A 22,833-nucleotide genomic window follows, 5' to 3' on the forward strand; every position below is an offset into this window, starting at 1 on the left:
TGGTTTCTGCTGCCTGGGGAATGAATATATATATATATATATATATACACACACACACACACATATATATCTTTTAAAGTTAAGTAGTACAGTTGTTACCCAAGATCTGCATTAATTGTATCACTGATTTAATTTCTAATTGACATATTTCATCATCATTACATGACTTAAGTAAAGAACTTACTTTTAAAGTGATAAATCTGAAACATAGTTTGAGGGAAAAAAGAAAACACCATTAAAAGGATACAAAAATCATCCATAGCACTTTAACCTGGAGATGTCCCCTCTCTTAACATCTTTATAAATGTACTTGTCTTCTCCACATATGTGAGGTTTGTATGTTTTTCTGTATTTCCATGAAATGATTTTTTATGAACACCCATAAACCTTTGAAGATGATGTCAGAGAGAGCAATGTGTCAGAAAGTCTTTAGGGTCAAGGTAGAGAGTTACTTGTGGAACTTTCAGGTGACCCAGTGACAGAATTCTTATAGTAGATACTTATGTAGGAACTGAATCTTAGACTCTTGAGTGTGGCTCTGATGGTCACCTAGGTTCACACCCAGGAGATGCACTTCTTCAATCCATGAGCCAAGTGGTTATCTGGTTGGCCATGTCCAGTTCTGGAGAACTGAAGGTGATCTATTCCCTCCTTAGAAGAATTCTGTCCACCAGATGGGTAACTGACAGCACAGGGGATGCATGGTCAAGGGGTTAGGTGCTGAACACAGAGAGTTGGAAAATAGTGGGCTATCACTGGAACCATTGCCTCCTTGCTGAATACTGAACATGTTTTCTATATAAGTGGGTCATATTTGACATAGGAGTTACATTCAAAAGGAAGTACGTAAGATAAAAATAAAAAAATAGCCATTGTTACCTTCAATGCTGGACAGATGACTATTTCTTTGTAGAACATGGATAAAGTACTGGCTTGCCTCTAGAGACTGGTCTTTATTAACTACACATCCAGTGCTAGAATCATCCTGACTTTGATGATTCCCACCCCCTCCTCTTCCTCCTCTCCCCTTTATACCTTCTCAGGTGTAAAACTGAGACCGGACACACATCCAGCAATCTGACACCTTTCATCTTGTACTTATTCCAGTGTGTCTAAACACTGGCATGCCAGCAGAAACTATGAGGAGTTTTGTTGTTGTTATTGCTTTTTGTTTGTTTGTTTTAGTTTTAAAAGGAATGGTGAAAACAAAGCAAAAAAAAAAAAAAAAAAGTTCTGCTGAGCAATCGTAGTTGGAGTCTCCAAAGCTGAGTGTTTATGTGTGCAATTCCCTTGAGCTCTGCTTGGAGATACAGAATTTTAGATCCTAACTGCAGACTCAGAGCCACCAACCTCAGGGGTTGACAAATGTGTTACGTGGTCCACACCAGTTGGGGTGCCTCAGCTTGCAGAACTGGCCTCAACCAGGATCGATTCCATCCCACCCCTCTGTTGAAGGAGTCCTTCAGTTCTTGTACAATCTCAGGATCCACTTTCCAGAGAGGATTAAATCCAGTTTTATCAAATATCTACTTGGTTACATTTAAAAAGAAAATTGTGCCATAAAAGAAGTGTCTCATCTTTATCATGTAGACCATGGATTGAACAGATTACCTGTGCAGCACATGTGAAAGTGATGGACAGGACGTTAGTAAAGTGGCCATCTACATCGGAGTTATCACTGCACTATTGATGGAGCCCTTTAGTAGAAATTATTTTAAAATTAGCCAATCTCTATCATCTTGAAGTGTTTTAAAAGATAATTTCATTAAACTGATGAAATTTATTGTGGTGCCATTCTTGGCAATTATAAACTATATACATGAAGCATATTAAGCAAGATACATCTACCATGGGTTTTAGGGGTGCAATCACAGCACACGTTGGTGGAGAGGCTGTGATCTTGAGAGGTAGTGCAGCGCAGTGACTGCAAGCACCTTGGAGCCAGACTACCAGAGTTCCGATCCCGGCTCTGCTACGTGTTAACCTTGCGGCCTCATACAAGTCACTTCGTGTCTCTGAGCCTTGGTTTTCTCATTTACCAAGTAGGGTTAATAATGGGGTAAGCTCATGAGTTTGTGGTGAAAAAGAAATAAAATATTATGCAAAAGACTTACCTACCATAACCACTCAAAATATATTGTTTATTACATATAGTTGGTATTGCTGTGGTGGTGGTGCTCATGAAAAACTATAAAAGGTGTGGAATCTGTAATAGAAATATATTATTCTGGAGTCTTTAAATTTGTGTGATAAGAATATTTCTTTTACTAAATATTCTCTCGATTTCAGAAACTCATTTTTATCAACTTCATCAGTCAATTAAACATTTTCCGAGACTATATATATATATATGGAACTGAGCTAGGCTCTAGGAGGAGCTCCGTAGGACTCCAACATGCTTCCACCATGATTGGGGGTAAATGGTGAGTATCCAGCATGTTTTCTGACATGTCACCTTGTAGAGCAGTGGCTCCGGTAGCCAGTGTTTGGCACCCCAGAGGCAGGAACAGTGGCCAGGGCTGGAGTGGTCAGGGGAGAATCTGCTGAAAAGAATCTTGGTCTTGAAAGATTTTTAGATTTTAGGCAGGCAGGGAGGAATAATGAAGGCATTCCAGATAGGAAATTACCAGATGCAGGTGAGTCCAGTCAAGGTTTGGGTGTAAGTAAGACATAAATGTAATCGCACATGTAAATATGCTCCATGAGAACGGAGGCTGCAGGCAGGGATAGATGTACATGTTCTAAAGATGCCACCAGCACCCAGTTTCTGTCCTCTCTTCATCTCATCCCCTGGTCTCAGTTCGCACAAGGAATTGCCTCTCTCAGTGGCAAAAGAGCTGCAGAAGCATCGTCTTCATCTTTTCTGGTTCTAGTGGGGAAAGACTCTGGGTCCCTATCTCAACAATGCAGATCAAGGTCTGATAGGGTCCCACTGACTTTGACTGGCTTGTGCTATCCCTGAGCCAACCACTACGGCCAGGAGAATGGGGTATGATTGTCCCAGGTGACAGCTGGTTGACCTAAGCTGGGGGAGGGTGGATCCCCAAATGCAGAATGGAACCCACTGCTGACAGTAGCGGAGAGTACAGGATTCCTATGGACAGCAATGTTTTTCACCAGAGGATATTTTTATGTCTAGGTTTCTTCTCTTGAATTTGATACCTGAAAATCAGGTAATCTATTACAGACTTTGGAGATACTGAGTTTAATTCTCTGTGTCCATTTACATCAAAGGACAAACAATTGGGAACAGTTCTCTTGGTCAAATGAGTAATATTGGGTTTACTTCATGGCAAACCATAGCCTCTTAGTCCCCTAAGGGTACTTTGTTTTTGTGTAATACGAGGGACAGGATGTGACTGAAGAAGCCACAATTGCTGCTTTAAAGTTTTTTCAAGACTGCCACTAACTTATTTTCTCTGATCTCCTTGGTTCTTTGAGTCGATTTGGAATTGGCTCTCTGTGTTTCGTGGCACTTGGCTTCCTCAGAGTTTAGGAAGTAGAGTCAGGGTTTTCAGAAGCCAGGCACTAATGAAAAAGATTGAACTATATTTTAAAACCAGTATTTTAATACCAATGAAAATTCTCCTTACTGCTTCTTCCTTGGAAGCTTATCTAGTTTCTTCTGCCTCCTCCTGAGAAAGGCTTTATCCAGTTTTTCTTATTGCACAGGAAGTTCTGACAATGACCCGATGCAAGATGGGTTGAGATTCCTCTTTCACTGCATCTGGCCCTTTTTTGGTTGAAGATGTGATAATGAGAGTAGTGATGAATACGGCCAAAGCAAGAGCCATTATCGATGAAGCACTTGATGTGTTAAGAGTTTATATTTATTACTTAATTTATTCATCGTAATAACCTTGTTAGGTTCACCTTGTTATTTCACTTTTACAGACGATGAATCAATGAGTGGATAAATTACTCCTCACATGTGATAATCTCTTGGGAAGGCCACAGACACAGTGGTGAATGCAACATGGATGTTGCATTCCTGCCAAAGCGGTTCAAATATTGTCGTTACCATTTACAGCATGAATAATTTTACTTTCTGAGCTCCAGGTTTCCTCTTTTGTCAATATTAACCTTTTGTGAGTTGGTCATGATACTTAGCTAAGAAAACTTGCTTAAGGATTTGCTAAGTTCTCAATAAGTGATAATTATTATTAATTAGTCCCTTTGTGCTTCAGACTAGACTTTTATACAGTCAGTTCTGCTATGATGCTTCTCTTATAAATTCACCTATGTTCCAGTAAGATTGATATATTAGGGAACAATAGGAGCATAACACAAATATTACATTTGGGTATGCTGAATTTTGCCCAGAAGAAACACTTGGTGAAGTCCGGAAACTGCATCCAGCTGAACAAAGACATGTAGGAATACACAAAAAGCACACACCTCCAACACACCATCCCCCTCAGGTCACTGCAGATGTTATGAGCCACAACATCCGCATCTGGCGCTACAATTTTTCGTCTCATTTCAGATAATCCCCTCCACTACTGCCCAAGAAGAGCTCACAGGCTGCCAGCCTTCCGCGTCCACTTCCATGAGTGAATGCCAGGTCTGTTCTTCAAGGCCAACCGTCATGTTTATTGGCCTGCTATGTATTTCTCAATTGTCGAACATGTGAAGTGTGCTACCATTTTTATGAGGTTCCTATCCTCTTCAAAATGTGTCCCTGCTGAAGATTTTGAGAATTGTGCTTCAACACCATTCCCCCTGTAAGTCCTGTGATTTTTATTGCATGATTTTGCATAAGGTGGTGAGCTTTAGGAATGCACGTACTCTGTTACAGCAGAGCTGATGGTCTGGGCCGTTCATCTGTAAGACGCTGCCCCTGTTCTCAAAGGGGGGTTGCAGTTAAATGGAGGGCACTTGTGCCACTAAGGTTTGATTCAGATCATTGGCGTCCAAGTCGCAAATGCGAATGGTTTAACTGCAGAACAGGTGTGCTGTGCCGAGCATAGCCAGGACTCCTGCCCACTGGATCCTTCCTTGGTTTCTCAGAAAAGCTAAATGGAAATCACGGTTGGCATCGCCTGCAATGTGCAGACCTCTCTTCACAGGAAATTGTCGTGAGTAAAGCTTGCCAGCACTTTCACTTCTCTCCTTTCATCTTCTTTTCATCTCTTGTGCACTTGAATCCCTGAAGACAGGCATGTGATACCATCTTTCTGCTTGAATTGGCAGCTGCTTCTGGTAGTAATGATGCTTCAAATTGGCATAGTGTGTTAAGATTCTTTCAATGTACTTTTGCAGTTAATTAGTCTGCTTTATTATTTCAATTTCTGGGGAGGTTGGTAAGACTGTCTTCATTCTGGAACATCTACTGTGGGAAGAGCATATGAATATGCGTCGCCACTTTCCATTTCAGGTCATGGCAGATATTATTAGTCAATCCTAAATTTCTTTTCTTGCTGAGTTTTGTTGTTGATTTCTGAACCAGACTGATTGCTCCTCTGGACCCCAGCAATTAATTTATGCCTATAACCCACTGCTCATGCTTAGTATCCTAGGATCGAGCTTTACCCTCACAAACTCTCACCATCTTTCTACCAGAAAGGTGTAGGAAGAGGGGCAGAAAGAGCTAAATCTAACAATAACCGTTCGGCAACTACAAGACTTAGGGGATTGAGGCCCTGACAGATGAATCGTGTCTCAAGCATTTGGTGCTCACACAGCCTCCCCTTTGTGACATCTTGCTGCCAACAGAGACTAAATCACATCGTCTAAGTCACATGGAATCTCTCAGCAGAGCATCTCAGAAGAGTATATATGGGCTCCCAAGCTGTTAAGGGCCCAAGTTCAGCACTTCACTGCTAGCTTCCTGCCGTGATGGGCCACGATGGTATCTTCTTAGAGCAGAGTGTGGAGTAACACCCGTGAAAGGTTTTTGTATATGAATTCCTTGCACTTGAAAGTTGCACTTCACTTAGAGATGAAAGGAAAGTGGTATCAATCAGCTGTGGGCCTGTGAATTATCTACAGGGATGTTAGGGTGTACAGGGAAGCAGCTTGGGAGAAGCCCCTGCTACAAATGGCAGTCAGGAGCGTCTCTGCAACAAGGCTGCATACGGGCACCTGGAGGAAAGCTTCTGTATTCCCAGTCTAGCTCTCTCTGCTTGCCTCCTTCTACCTGGTGCTCATCATACCTTGAGTGCGTGGATCCTGATTAAGTGGATATTCCAGATTCTCAGCAAGATGAGATGGTACCTGAGGGCAGATTCTAAGAGCTTCTACCTACATCATGGTGCAAAGGGTAATGTCTGCACTATCCAGGGGCTTAATAAATACTCATGGACCACAGATGACAACTTAGGACATCTGGAGACAGATGAATTTTAACAAATATATACACCCAAGTAATCTACACTCCAATCAAGATACAGAATAGTGCCATCATCCCAGAAGGTTTCCTCATCCTCCTGGGTGGTCAGCCCTCCATCCAGAGGTGACCACTGTTCTCATTTCTACCCCATAGATAAGTTTTACCTGTTCTCGAACTTTGTCTAAACGGAATTTCACAGTATGTTCTTGTGTCTGCTTCTGCAAAAAAATCATATTTTGGAATCTATGCCATTGTTATACGAATCAGAGTTGTGTCCTTTTCTTGAGTAGTATTTAATTGCATGAACATGTAAGACTTTGTTCATTCTTTCTGTTGACTTGTGCATAGGAGAGTTGCTTCTAGGTTTTGATTTCTTTGAATGAAGGCCGTGAATTTGTGTACAAAACATTTTGTGGATATATTTTCATTTCTCTCAGGTAACTATTTAGGAGTAGAATTTCTGGGTCTTATGATGAATGGATGCTTATCTCTATAAGCAACTCCCAAACTGTTTTCCAAAATTGTTTCATCATTTTATATTGCCATCAGCAATTCCAGTTGCTTTACATTATTGCCAAGAGTGGGTATTGTCAATTCCAAAAATTTAGCCCTTCTGGAGTAGACTGTGCTAGCTCATTGTGGTTTTAATTTGAATTTCTTTAATGACTAAGAATATAGATTTATGTCCTAATGGCCATTTGTGTATCTACTTTTGTGAATTTCAGAAAAAATTTTATTTCAAATTTTTACTCATTGTTATTGGATTATTAATCTTACTATCATTGAATTGCATGTGTTCTCTATATGTTTTGGATGCAAATATATATACATATATGCACATAAATACGTATGTATATATATTGAATATTTCCCCCAGTATGTAGTCTATTTTTTATTTTTCTTACTGATAACTTTTAAAGAGCAGATGTTTTTAATTTTTATGAACTCCATTTTATCAGTTTTTCCCATAAATCACAATCCTTTTATCCAATCAAAAAATCTTTACTTAGCCCAAACTTATAAAAATTGTTTCCTAAATTAAGTTTTATAGTTTTAGCTCTTACATTTAGGTCTATGAGCCATTTTGTATTAATCCTTGTTTATGGTATGATGTAGATGTTCACTTTCTAAAAATATAAAGATATCCAGTTATGTCAGCACCATTGTTGAAAAGACCATCCTTTATCCAGTCATTCACTTTGACTCCTTTGTTATAAATCAACTGACCATATACAAGTGTGTCCATTTCTGTTCTAGTTCCATGTCTATACCCACATTCTTATTGCATTGTCTTGATTACCTCCACTTACCAGTAAGTCTTGAAATCACACAGTATAAATCCTCCAAAGTTGCTCCTCTTCATCAAAGTTGTTTTGGCTATTCGTTTAAATTTTGGAATCAGCATGTCAATTTCTACAAAAAAGCACATTGGGATTTAGATTAGGATTACGTTGGTTCAACTGATCTAACTGGAGGAGAAATGACATCTTAACAATATTGAGGTTCTCAAGCATTTCTCCATTTAGTTAGGTCTAATTTTTAAATAATTTAAAAAATTATTGTGGGCTATATTTTTAAATTTTCAGCATGCCAGTTTTTGCAGATCTTTTATTAAATTTATACACAAATGTTTTGCACTTTGTAAACAGGTGTTTGTTTCTCCTTTAAAAATAAACTTTTTTAAACATTTTTTATTGAGTTATAGTCATTTTACAATGTTGTGTCAAATTCCAGTGTAGAGCACAATTTTTCAGTTATACATGAACATACATATATTCATTGTCACATTTTTTTCGCTGTGAGCTACCATAAGATCTTGTATATATTTCCCTGTGCTATACAGTATAATCTTGTTTAAAAACAAACTTTTAATTTTAAAATAGTTTTACAGAGGAGTTGGAATAGTATAGAGGTACCATCTACAACCTTCATCCAGTTTTCCCATTTATTAACATCTTACATGACCATTATGCGTTTGCCACAACTCAAAAACCATCACTGGTACATTACTATTAACTAAACTCTGACTTTTTTTAAGATGTCACCAGTTTTTCCACTAACGTCCTTTTTCAGTTCCAGGATCGCATCTAAGAGACCACATCACATTTAGTCGTTATGTCTCTTTAGACTCTTCTGGTCCACGGCAGTTTCTCAGACTTTCTTTGTTTTTATGATCCTGACAGTTTGGAGGGGTTTGGTCATAGGTATTTTGTAGAACACGCTTCATTTGGGATTTGTTTGATGCTATTCCCATGACTGGATTTGAATTGGTGGAGGAAAGCTCAGAGGTAAGGGGTCATATTTGTTCCATCAACCATTCCCCTTTGGATTTTGCTAGTTTTTGAGCTGGGAGGCAGCTAGACTGTCTTTTCAAATATTTTTGTTTTATCTTTGATTTCTACCTCCAGTAGGATCCTTGAACCCTATTTTTTTCCTTCTTGTATTGATACTTTCTTGGCAAAACTTGAGGGTGTGGAAGAGGGATGAATGTTGTTGGGATGAGTCATTTGTTTTTGCATTTGGATTTAGTCCTGCTCATCCAAGCTTTCATCTGAAGTTTGGCTGATTTCTTCTTATCTGCACAAATGATCTCTGTTTATGGTTGAAACCCACTCCTGTCCATCTGCACCCAGACTGAAGCTGAGGTTCTACTCACCTCACTTTTTTTTAATTTTTGTTTTTTATATATTTTTACTGAAGTATAGTCAGTTTACAATGTTGTGTCAATTTCTGTTGCACAGCACAATACTTCAGTCATATTATGAACATACATACATTCGTTTTCATATTCTTTTTCACCATAAGTTACTACAAGACATTGAATAGAGTTCCCTGTGCTATACAGTATAAACTTGTTGTTTATATGGTGCTCTGCATGGAAAGGTAAGGAGAGTCAGCGGTAATAAATCCTACTCACTTTACAATAAATGGCCTCGTTTCTCTGTAATTCGGTTATTCAAGGCTCTAAATGCTCTTTACTAGCTCCTGATGATTTTTCATGTGGTGTCTTGTTAACACAAGAGAAATGGTCCATCATATACCCTCTTACATCCTAAGGAGTAAAACTTATCTATGTTTGGGTATTTTCTTTACCTTGCTTATTCCTTATGATTTTCCCCCCTCCTTTCCTTCCTTTGTTGATTTGCTTGATTTCTTTTCTTTACAATTCTTCTTTGATTCCTTCACCGGTCTGCACATTACGTATTTCTTTTAGATATATTTTTCAGAGTCAACACAGTATTCTTAACACGGTTGCTTAACTTAAAATCATAGTATATGCAATGTTTTGCCTCTCATTACCCCCTCTTTAATGATACATTATTGTAATTTCATGTTTTTGTCTCACTCTGCAAAATTAGTAATTATAATTTATACACCCAGTTCTTGCTTTAGATTTTCCCAATTTGTTCACATTGCTTCTCTCTTCTTCCCTCCTCCCAGAGGGGTTCAGATTCTTCTCTCTGTGATCCATTCTCTGATGGTTCTTTCAGAAGGACCTTCAAGTGGTAAATTCTTGCAGACTTTGTGTGAAACTATATTTTACCCTATGCTCTCATTCTGGAATGGTAATTTAGCTGAGGGGGAAAATTCTAGGCTTACTATTTATTCTTCCTATTTTTGGTATATTATTCAAGTTTCTTCTGACCTATACTGTTGTTTTTGAGAAGTTTCCTGCCCTTCAAAGTGCCATCTTTTGGTTCATAGTATAGTCTCCTCTCTACTCGCTTCTAAGATTTTTCTCATTGCTTTTGGTGTCCTATAGATTTTTTTTTAATTGAAGTATAGTCAGTTTACAACACTGTGTCAATTTCTGATGTACAGCATAATGTTTCAGTCATATATATACATGCCTATATCCCTTTTCATATTCTTTTTCATTATAGGTTACAACAAGATATTGACTATAGTTCCCTGTGCTGTACAGTAGAAACTTGTTGTTTTGGTATCCTATAGATTTAATGTGAAGTATCTTGATATGGATTAACTTTTATTTAGGTTTTTCATGTTTCATATTTATTGATATAATACTGAAATAATAGTTCAATGTCTACTGTTATATAATGTATTAAATGGGTTCATACCAATAGACATTAAGATTGCTCCTATTCTTTTATTATACCAATAGTGCTCCAGCAAACATTTTGGTGCAATATCCTTGTACTTAAGTAAATGTCATATTGTTTTTGTCACCAAGGCTTTATGATGCATTTTAATATCCAGGAGTTTGAGAAATCTCTGCTAGAGCATTACTTCTACTTTTAAAAAATATTTTCCTTGCAATTTCCACTGATTATTCTTCAAACTAATTTTAGAAAAATTTTATCAAGTCCTAAAGTAATGAGATGGTATTTATTTCACAGGCTAGTTTTCAAGAAAATTGATATAATATTATGTCTTCCTATCCAAGGGCGTCTATGATGTACCTCTTAATTTATGTCTTTATTTTGTACCCAGTATAATTTTACTAGTTTCTTAAGTAGGTCCTGAATATGTCTTGTTTATTTCTAGGTATCTTGTACTTTGAAGGTATTTTTTGAATTGGATGTTTTAAAAAATAGAATATTGCATAATTTTAAAATTTATTTTTGTATATTTATTTTGATCCACTGTAACTTACTTCTCTTTCTGATTCTATTAGTTTTTTTTTTTTAAACTGATTCTCTTGGATTTTTATGAGTTAAAAAAATCAGGTATGTGACAGTCTGGGACATCAAGCCTAGGAGGGCATGTTGACAACAGAGACACACAGGACCAGGGTGCTGAGGACCTGCAGCCCTGTCACTGCCCCTTAGGCCAGCAGTGCCATCCAGCTGCTCAGGGAACAGAGGTGGACGAAGGTCTCCATGACAAAGGCCTTGTAGACGCTAAGGAACATCAGCAGGAGGACTGCTGGCTGGAAAGTGTGGTACAGGTAGTAGCATGTCATCTTCCACAGCTGGGCAGGTGTGACAATGTAATGCACCAGACTGGTGCTGGGGTCAAAACTCATCTAGATGTATTTCCAGTCAAACTCAGTGCTCCAAGCTCCAACCCAGAGGGGGATGCAGCGGGACATAATCAGCTTGGCGGTGGCCCAGCCCAGGGCAGCAACCAGGATCTTGTATTCCGCCTTGCCGGCATGCCAGGAGGACAAGGTTTAGGCCTATCAGGTCTGCCACAACCACGCTGGCCTTCATGAACTCCCCAGTGAAATCACAGATGTCGCCTTCCCAGGTGGGAAAGAAAGTGGCCAGGGCCAGCATCTTGCACAGCTGCACAAAGAGGTAGGTGACCCCAGCCTGGACGTACTTCCGGACGGCGTTGTACTCTGACAGGCCGCTGCCCTTGTAAGTGGTGAAGTAGGGGAAATCTATTCTATCCATTCTATCAAAATTTTTAACTTTATTAGCATAAAGTTATCCATAATAACCTGTTATTAACTATTAATCTCTGCAGCATCTGCAATTGTCTTTTCTTTCACTCTAAATATTGCTTATTTGCATATTATCTGTTTTTATTTTATTTTTTTGCTTTTTTTAAAAACATTTTTTATTGAGTTATAGTCATTTTACAATGTGCTTTTATTGATTAATATTGGTGACAATTTTCTATTTATTAGTCTTTTTAAAGAATCAACATCTGGATTTGTTGATCTTCACTCTTCTGTATTTGTTGCCTATTTTATTAATTTTTGCTTTATCCTTATTATTGCTTTCCTTCTATTTTCTTTGTTTTTATCCTGATACTTTCCTCCCTAAATCTGTCCGCTGAATGCTTAGTTCATTAATTTGAAGACCTTCTTATTTTCTAATGGAGCGTTGAAAGTATAATTCCCCTGAGAGATGCTTCCCACATAAGTATTTTCTGATTTCCATTATTATTTCCCTTTGACACATTGTTTTTTTAATTTCCAAATTTGTGCTTTTTTTAAAATATATATTTATTTTTTCCCCTCTACTCTTTCCCCCCTTCAGTGCATAAAGGTCAGAGAATGTAGCACAGACGAAACCAAGTTTCTGAACTTTCCAAGGCTAGCTTTGGGAAGATTTTGTGGCCAGATTTTGTGCTTGAAAAGAGGGTGTATTCTCAAATTGCTGGGCTCAATGTTCTATGTAAGCCATCAAATCAGGATTGTGGATTGTCTTTTTCAATTGTTAATGGTTTCTTGGTCTGCTTGATCCGTCGAATACTGAAAGAGGTGTACTGAAGAAATTTCTATTATATTGATAGATTTACCCAGTTCTTGCAAGTCTGTTACTTTCTGCTTTTATACACAGCATATAACTGAACTTTTAAAATTCCAACTCTGCCTGGCAGTTTTTGTCTTTTATCTGTAGACATTAACCCATTTATCTTCATTATAAATGCAGGTATGTTTAAGTTTTTTTCCTTTACCTTGCTATGTGCTTTGGATTTGTCCTACTTCTTCTGATTCTTCTCCTTTTTTTCCTTTTTTTGGCTTTTGTCTTCTTATTTCATTTTTCCCTGCTACTTCTTTGGCGGATGTTATGCTCCATGCTTATTCTCTTAGTAGTTACAGGCAATTTTAACCAGCATACTTAGCTTAAAGAAGTCCAGATTTAATTAACATACTTCCTATCCTCCTAAACAATCCACAAAACTTAGGATAATTTCACTCCCAGATCACCCTCCTTCCAATGATTATTATCCATTATTATTGTCTCAGATGGGCTTCTTTTACTACCATGTGCCAGTTATTTTTGTTTCAGCTATTATTTTTGCATTGCTCCATCCCATTTGGTTTCATTTTTATTATCACTTTATACATTCATTCAATTAGTCCATGTATTGAACAATGTCTTTTCTTACTCTTTCTACTGACATCAGATTTTCATTTGGACTAATTTTTTTTCTAACATATATCCTTTAGAATTTAAGTTTTAAGGACATTTTGTAGGTTACTAATTTGTGGCTAAACACTCAGTTTTTGTTTGTCTTTATTTGATTGCCATTATTGAAAGAGAGTCTCACTGGGTATTGATCTCTAGGTTGACAGTAACACTTCTCAGCTCACTAAAGAGATTCCACTCTCCTGAGCTCCCTTGTGGTTGAGACGTCAGCAGCCGATCTAAAGGCTGTTTCTTTGCAGGGAGTCTGTGTTTTATCATTGCCTGCTTTAAAGCTCGTTTCGTTTTCTTTGGTTTTCATCAGTTTCACTATGATGCCTCTACAGTAAATCCGAACTCTGATAATTGGTAACACTCTCTTTGATAGTACTTCTCCCTTATTTTGTCTTTTATCACCTTCCAGAACTTGGATTAGATTTGTGTTAAACCTTCTCCCTACATCTTCTGTATGTCTTAACCTCTTGGACTTATCATCCATCTTCTCACTACATTTGCAGTACACTCTGCCTTCCACTTTATTGATTCCCTCTACAGCTCTGAGGCTCTGGTTCAAACATTGGCCACAAGTTGTTAAATTTAATTGTTGAGTAATGTGCCTCCATTAGGAGAAATCATAGGCCTTACCCATCTAAAGCCTTGTCATCCTCCAGAGGAAGAGTGGGTCTTTCCATTTGAGACCTAGAGACAATAGATTTACTAAGAGAAGCATAGACTCTGCTTGGTAATACAATTCCAGCCTCGGTGAATCTCTTGCCACACCACTTCACGCTTATCCTGTTTTCCTAACAGACACCCGAGTATTTCTAGCCAACTCTGGTAGGAGATGCCAAGAGCCCAACTGAGTTACTACCAATATATGTATCCATAATTGGCCACATCGGAGGATGAAATCAACAATTACAGGCTTCATACTTGCAGCGAAGAATATAATTTTATCATAATATTGATAACAGTTCCACACTCCACGCAATTTGACCACCAGAAAATGATTTTTCCTCATGGGGAAGAGGCGAGTCTCTGTCCCTCCTTCTCTCCATCTTTGTCAGATGTTGGAAGTCTTCTTTAGGCTGCTGTCCTTGGCGTGGTGCCCTTTTGGTGCTAAAGGGTATTAATTAGAATCTACTGAGTGGTTTATGCTACCATGAAATTTGTAAACCAAGTAGATTATCTAAGTGATTAGCTGGTTTGTTTTGTAACTGCCAGAAAAGACATAAAGCAGCAGTAAAGTTCTGCTGACCCTTGTCCCATTTTTCTTCCTTTTCTGTGTTTGGTTTCTAATGGAACAGACGGCTTGGAGTAGACATTCTGAAGCAACTGTTGAAGTCAACCATACAGGAAAACATTCTGAAGTGGCTGGGACTTTGGAGGTCTTTGGAGAGGACAGGTGCCCTGATAAGTGTCACTCAGCACATCAGGGCTAGACTTGTCAATCCCAGTAAGGATCCTGTGATGTGCTCGATTCTTCAAGCTCCAGCCTTCTTGAGTAGTAATGATTCTGGGCAGTACTGATTTTGGTCTTAAATGGTCACCGTGGTTTTGGCTGGCATCCATTTTCCTTTCCCCATCACTCCTCTAACAGCAATGATGCAGCCCTAGCCAAGTAGGGTGTCATGTTCCTGTGGCCTCAGTGATTGGCTAAGGAATGGCATATGATCTGATCAAAACCACAGTGAGACTTTTTTGAGGAATGTCAGAAAAGACATATATCCTCTTTTCCACTGGACTATGCCCTACAAGGATAAAGGCAGGAGTAAAGTGGCCATCTTGCTACCATGCAGGTAAAGTCTTTATGAGAATGGAGCCAACACAGGGGGAGTAGGGCAGATAAATTAAGAGACAATAGGTGATACCTTCTGAGCACCTAGATTCAGCCATGCCTGAACTCATCTCTCCTCTGGTCTTTTCAGTTTCACAACTCAGTCAAACCAAGCCTTAGAAAGTCCTGATCAGTTTTAGTCAAATCATTCATCTCTAGATTCTAATCAGGGGACCATTTAACCCCAGTTCTTAGGAACTTTGTCAGGGATTAATTGCTGTAATGGTTAATTTTATATGTCAACCTGACTGGGCTTAGGGATGCTCAGATAGCTCATGAACATTGTTTCTAGGTGTGCCTAAAAGGGTGTTTCTAGAAGAGAGCAGCATTTGAATCAAGAGACTCAATAAAGATGACCCTCACCAGGGCAGGTGGGAGTCATTCAATCTGTTGAAGGCCTGACTAGAAGAAAAAGGAAGAATAAAGGCAAATTTGCTCCCTTTGTTTGCACTGGAATATCCGTTTTCTCCTGCCCTTGGACATCTGTTCTCCTGGTTCTCAGACTAGGACTTGTACTATCAGCCCCCTGATTCTCATGCCTTTTGATTTGGACTGAATTATACTAACAGCTCTCCTGGTTCTCCAGATGGCAGACAGCAGATCCTGGGACTTCTCAGCCTCCTAGTCACATGAGCCAAATCCCATCATAAATCTCCTCTTATCTCTGTCTATCTCTACATCTACACCTACAGCTTTATCTATATATCTCTACAGCCTAGTGGTTCTATTTCTCTGGAGAACTCTGATAAATAGAATCACTTAACTTTTATCTAATAATAGTATTAACCTTAGATGATCTACAGACTTGATGGGGCTATTCAAACATTGTCCTAGTTGAAAGATGGTCCCTGGGCCTATTCTGAGTATATCACATGCTTGTAAATTAGTTGGAGAAAATGATTCAAACAAATAAAAACAAAGGATACATTTTGAGTAGCAAGAGGTGGTTTCTGTCCCCTAAGTGCTATTATTCTTGTTAGGTATTAAAATACTCTTTCTGGCAGAAAGTCAGAAGGCTTTGGGGTGAATATAAACCATGATGGCCCTATGGATCCACTCACCCCAGTGATGACTCTAAGTTTTCCTTAAATAAGAGAAAAGAGAAAGTCAGTAATTACTTGGAAGATTGTTCTTAGCAAATAATATGGAAGCTATACGGGTCTCATTATTGATGGAGAATCCCAGAGCTCTGGGAATAAAGCACAGATTTAATTGCTGACAGGAGAATGACTGTAAGCTGATCCCAGCTAGGCATCTGTAAGGAGAGCTCTGGACATATCTTGGAGACAGGGTGGGGTCTCTCTCTAAATCTCTGGTTCTCAACCTCAGCAGTAATGACATTTGAAATGGAATAATTCTCTGCCCAGTGCATCTTAAGATGTTCAACACTATCCCCAGCTTCTACTCACAAGATAGCATCCCCTGCCTTAGTTGTGACAAGCAAAAGTGTCTCCAGAGATTGTGTCACCTGGGTGGCAAAGTCACCCCCAACTGAGAACCACTGTTGCACCCAACGTTCTTCTGCCTTTGGCCTCCATCTAAAGTGAGACAGCAAACCAGGCCTGCACTGGAAATGACTAGTGGATCCTGACAGGTAGCCAGGCACGACCTGGGATCAATATTTATAGAGTGATTGTGTCGTGTGCCAGAAAACGCGTGGGCTTGAGAGGCAGGCAGAGGTGAGTTCAAATCCTAGATATTGCCAGCTGGGGCTTGTGGTATGGTTGTTTGATTTCACTGACTCACAGTTTCCTCATCTGTGAAATGAGAATGATAATTCCCTAATCAAAATGGTGCTTTGGATTGAGGTGGGAGTTGTTAAGCATTTAGATGTTAAGTATTTAGATTTGTTCGTTATTAAGAATTTAAGATGTATTGAGTATTGGAGATGGCACATAGGAAATACTCAAACTGTAGGGGTGTTGGCTTTGGTCATTATACCCAGTGTTTGAGAGGAGGTGGAGGAGTGGTAAGGGGGATTTTATGTGTTGGAGAGGGTGAGAAAGGGGCAGAAAAACTAAGGTGTATTAAACATGCTTCTTGTCCATCAGCATGTATAATCTCATTAGGGAGAGAAGGTTAGCGTGTTAGAAAATGTTTGTTACGGTAAAAAGGCAATCCTTGATGATGTCTGAAAAGGAGACATAAAAGACTTGAGAGGGAGGTATGGATGCAGCGCCTTAGTTGTCCTCTGATGGGGAAGCACAGAACAGCTGCCGCTGGGATGAGGCTCCGGCAGGCGCCCGGCCAGCGTTGGCAGGGGAGGGATTTGGGCTCCAGCCTCAAGGTGCACCTTGAACTGGTGGAGGCTGCGCGCAGCTGCCTCTGACTTTCCTCAAAGTAACCGATGACTGGCCCCTCCTTCCCAAATCCTAGGGATTTGTTTTATGTTTTCCTCAAAGGATCCAAGGTGAGCGTGACGCTGGCACATAAATCTCAGTCAAGCAGGAGGGCCAGGGGGAGGACAGGTCAGGAACAAGAAAGCCCCAGCACACATGGGGAGGGCAGCCAGTTCACACAGCCCCCCGCTCGGGGCACCCGCGGCCAAGGGGGTGCCTCCCAGTGCCCACTCTCTGGGCCAAGGTCTCTGGGGTCAGTGGGTCCCCAGCCCTGACAGAGGCAGCACCTCCAGCTGCTGTTAAAAAAAGAGAAAAATCCCTGTCAGGTGTTGCTGCGATGCACTCGTTTGTCTGAGTCCTTTCCTACTGACTCAGTTTCCTGGATATTTATGGATTTGATGCCTACGAGGGTGGTGCTCGGGCAGATTGTGAGGTCAGCACACCTCCCACCAGCTTTACTCCTCAACTTCTCGCTGCCAAAATCTGACAGCTCTCCTCCCTTTACCACCCTAAACACTTTAACAAAAAAGAAAGAAATTCAGCTGAAGTGGTCTGTGTATAGATACAGCCCTGAACTACCAACAAACACTAGTGGCTGGAAACAGAGTAAGGAGTTCAGAAGTTCGAGAACTTTGTAAACAATTTTAATGAACTGGTCCCAGGATCCCTAACTTTCTGCATGGTCACCCCTCCTTCAAGGTTAGAGTCCAATGTCCCAACACCAGGTAAGCCCACCTTGACCACCCTGCTCTCTTTTCCATCAGCACTTGTCTGGAAGATGGTGAGCAGTTCAGCACTGGGGACAGTCACATGGCAAGGAAGGAGGAGAAAAAGTCCAAGCTCCACATGCCCAGTTGGTCTCTAAGCCCTTCAAAGCCCCATCTGCCTCTGTGGTATCAAGACTCCTGATGCACTAGCTGGTGCTTTCCCCAGGTCCAGAGAGAGATGGTGGCTCTGTATGTTTCCAAAACCAGGCCAAGGGAGGTTGGCAAAGTGGTGGGCCTAGAAGGTCCTTTCCTGAGATCCATAACATTGAAGAGTTGGAAGAATGCACCAGAATAGGTGCTGTTTTAAGTTTTACCTTGATTGCAAGTAGCACAACACCCAACTCAGACCAATATAAGTTTAAAAAAAAAGAATTTTTTACTTGTAACAGATATTCCAGGAGTAACTGACTTTAGGGATGATTGAAATCAGGAGTTTAAAAGATATCACTAGAAATTAGCTTCTTCCCATCTCTTTGCTCCACTACTGCCATTTTGGTTCAATTTTCAGTCCCTTCAATGTTTGCCTGGCTACTCTAAGCTCCCATGATTATAACAAGTGCAGAATGAGAGCTGGCTTCTCCACCAGCTCGACAAGTCTAAAATTATTAGCTCTGAGTGGCTTGACCTATGCCGCCCCTGAACCAATCTCTGTGGCCAGGGAAATGGAGGAAGCAACTGGTCATGTGCTCCACCTCGGCTCCAGGGATGGAGTCAGTGTCCCTGGATGCTGATAAATTAGGAGTAGAAGAGAAGTGGGTCCTCAAATGAAAATTAGAATGTTATCATAGGAAGGAAAAGTGGATGCTGAGGAGGAAAAATCACAAATGACTATTACAGGAATGTAAAATGAAACCCATGCAGAGCAGAGGGACAGAACAGTTCCACCTCGAAGGCCAACTCCAATAGACTAACAGTCTCTGGAATGGCATGTTGAGAAATAGTCTGAGCCTGAGCCAAGGGGAAAAAATAGTGCCATGATTGATTAGAAATGTCTGCTATGTGCTCAGGAAACAGTTGGGGGCCAGATATTTGTTCTCAGGTATTTAGGCATTTGCCAGTGAAACTGATTACAAATTAAAAGATGCAGAGTGACAATTATGCTAAGTCATGGCCAGTTCTGCAGTGAGTTGTTTTTTTTTTTTTTTTTATAAGTCCTCATTGCTTTATTTTTCACATACTCAGGACAAAGTGTAGGACTCTGATTAACAAGGTCACTCATCACCATTGAAGTCAACCTGTAATGCTGAAACAAGATGACATTTAACCTTGCCTTTTTTACTGATGGCATTGCCAAGACTGTTCATGATGCAGCCCTGACTGGGACCTGCCAACTGGCATTTGGTCAGTAATCATTTGCTTGTTCTTTACTCCCCCTTGCTAAACAAATCTTGATCAACAAGTTGCGTTCACCCAGGGACACAAGAATGGTTCAATATATGCAAATCAATCAATGTGATACACCACGTCAACAAAAGAAAGGACAAAAATCACATAACATTGCAACAGATGCAGAAAAAGCATTTGATAAAACTTAACACCCATTTATGATAAAAACTCTAAACCAAAGTGGGTACAGAGTGAACATATCTCAACATAATAAAAGCTATTTGTGAGTACTAGCCATAGCAACTAGATGAGAAAAAAAACAAATAAATAAAAGGGATCCAAATTGGAAGAGGTAAAACTGTCACTATATACAGATGACATGAAACTATATATGGATTACATGACATTATATATAGAAAACCTTAAAGGCGCCACACGAAAACTACTAGAGCTGATATTCGACAAGGTAGCAGGATACAAGATTAACATTAAAAAGTTGCATTTATTTACACTGACAATGGATTACCAGAAAAGGAAAGTAAAGAAACAATCCCTTTCAAAATTGCATTCAAAAAAATAAAATACTTAGGAATAGATCTGACCAAGTAAGTACAAGACTTATACATGGAGAACTACAAAATGCTGACTAAGGAAATTAAAGATGACTTAAAGAAATGTAAAGATATCCCATGTTCTTAGATTGTAATAATTAATACTGTTAAAATGGCCATACTACCCAAAGCAATCTACAGATTTAATGCAATCCCTATCAAACTACCCAAGACATTTTTCACAGAACTAGAACAAATAATCCTAAAATTTATATGGAATCACAAAAAACCCAGAATTGCCAAAGCAATGAAGCTGGAAGAATAACCCTCCTAGACTTCAGACAATACTACAGAGCTACAGTAATCAAAGCAGCATGGTAATTGGGGGAGGATATAGCTCAAGTGGTAGAGCACATGCTTAGCATCCATGAAGTCCTGGGTTCAATCCCCATTACTGTCATTAAAAATAAATAAATGAACATAAAAAACAGCATGGTATTGATACAAAAACAGACATATGGATCAATGGGACAGAATACAGAGGCCAGAAATAAACCCACAGACTTTTGGTCAATTAATCTTTGACAAAGGAGGCAAGACTATACAATGGAGTAAAGACAGTCTCTTCAGCAAATGGTGTTGGGAAAACTGGACAGCAGCATGTAAATCAATAAAGTTAGATACTCCCTCTCACCATACACAAAAATAAACTCAAAACTCAAAATGGCTTGAAGACTTAAATGTAAGCAAGACACTATAAACTTCCTAGAAGAAAATATAGGCAAAACATTCTTTGACATAAATCTCTGCAATGTTTACTCCTAGAGCAGTCTACCCAGGCAATAGAAATAAAAGCAAAAACAAACAAATGGGACCTAATTAAACTTATAAGCTTTTGCACAGCAAAGGAAACCATAAGCAAAACAAAAAAAACAACCTATTGAATGGGAGAAAATATTTGCAAAAGATGAGACTGACAAGGGCTTAATTGATTGGCCACTAAAGAATTATAGGGAGTTAAGAATCTAATGATGTTTGTATTTACTCTAAGTGGATAGGGCCCAAGCCCTGGGTCCCTTTTTATGCTTTTCCCTCTTCCCATGTTGGATGCAATGCCTGGGGGTTATAACCATCTGTGTATCCCAAGGCCTTCTGGCATAGTTCCAATTTCATATAATTTTCTTCTTTTTAGTAAAGGTAACTCCTGATGAGTTTAACTGAGTGAGATTTAATTTTTACATCTTTGTAGGAACTTTTATAAAAATAACCAGGTCAGAAAAGTTCATTTTGCTATTTTCTGCTCTTTACTTGAGAGATTCTGTGTGTATGTGTGCACAAAAGTGGGCCACTGTATTTATGAGACCCCTTTTGAATTGAGCTAGGCTTTCATAGGTTTAAACAGACTTTTGGAAAATTTTCCTTTTCTAATTCCTCATGTAGGTGTCTTCCTGCCAAGTGGATCGTTGCGGGTCTATGGAATTAGGGGTGAGGTTATTTCCTTACTGCTTTTTATAATCTCTTCCCAGAGCTTCCCATCCAAGTACAACATCCCTAGTTTTCATGGAGGTCACAACCTCACCTGGAGGTGCCTAAGCACTTATGGATGTGCCAGCACTGGTCATGAGGAGTCAACCCAATGGGTCTGCATCACAGGGATTTAGGAATTTACGGATGAAATTAAAATCTTGTAAGCATTACATTTCAAAACTGAAAGAATGTGAAAGCCCCATAAGAAAGAGATTCTCTGGTTCCCTCCCTGACCAGGAATGTCTGGCAAAGTAGGTTCTGAAGGGGCTGCCTGTAAACGTTTCTTCATAGCAGAGTTGAAGATCATTATCCTGATACACAGTCATGAGTTCTGATGAGGGACCCCCCCCCACCTTTTCTTCTGGGTGTGTCCGTATTTTCCATATCTCTGAGGTCTTGATGTCAGGAAGGGAGAGGCCATCTGATGGTGAAATTTCTTAGGGAGTGGGTCATCATAGGTCTAGATGCCATGATCAATTCTCATTTGTCCTTATAAGGAAGGGGCAACAGCTGGAGAGGAGTCAAGGAAGGACCCTTTGATTGGACTGCCCCTGACACACACTCCCAACACACACGTATGGCATAAAATGGAATAAAGAGATGTGAGAGGTGACTCTAAATGATAAAAACCCAAATCAAACCAAACTAAACAAATTAGGGTTTTATAACCAAAGGTTATGAAAGTAACTGAAAAGTTCACGACTAAGGGTAGAGCTGCTTTAGATAAACCTGAATCAACATGCTCAGAGAGAGTCGTTCGGATCTCTCTCTCCGACTCCTGGCTCTGCCTTCCTTTGTGTTGTCTTCTGTCTCAGATAGGCTTTTCCCAATTGGAAGCAAGATGGATATCAGCTACTGCAGACCTCATTCTACCAACTCCGTAACCCCAATAGAAAGACAAAACTTCTTTCCCAGTAACCCCAGCAAAAATCTCAAGACTCACTCTGGTTAACTCGACTTGAGTCTTATTTTCACTCATGGAAGTGAGGGATGGAGTCAGCCTTATTTAATCCACAAAGCCAAGAGTGAAGAGGAGGAGCAGTTCCATAAATGGAAATTTGCAGTGTGGGATCCAGGAAAAGAGGGAATAAAAAAATTTCTGAAACATATGTACAAATTACCAAATGCTTTAAAACGTGGTATCATAGTGAAAGTAGAACTTTAAGCAAATCTCAAGGTTTAAAGATTAAAGTTAGTAAAATATTATATCTGGGGTAAATGTTTGTATATTATAACAGTTCCTTACCCTTAAGTAGAATTGCCCCTGGCAAAACAAAAAAATGTCTCCTTATAGATCTGTAGACTTCAAGGTTAGAGCTGATGAGGGT

General features: G+C 39.5%; 1 long non-coding RNA gene and 1 pseudogene across 1 annotated transcript in view; both read right to left on the minus strand.

Moving 5' to 3' along the window:
- LOC105089782 (uncharacterized) overlaps positions 1 to 22,833 on the minus strand; it is a 286,658-nt gene that overhangs the window by 66,040 nt on the left and 197,785 nt on the right. Inside the window, exon 10 of the long non-coding RNA XR_010384838.1 lies at positions 7,642 to 7,744. This is a non-coding gene — a long non-coding RNA (uncharacterized LOC105089782). The remainder of the gene's footprint in view (positions 1 to 7,641; positions 7,745 to 22,833) is intronic.
- On the minus strand, positions 11,018 to 11,643 carry LOC135323309 (BOS complex subunit TMEM147-like; annotated as a pseudogene).

Source organism: Camelus dromedarius, chromosome 17 (assembly GCF_036321535.1).
Source record: "Camelus dromedarius isolate mCamDro1 chromosome 17, mCamDro1.pat, whole genome shotgun sequence".
Taxonomy (NCBI): Eukaryota; Metazoa; Chordata; class Mammalia; order Artiodactyla; family Camelidae; genus Camelus; species Camelus dromedarius.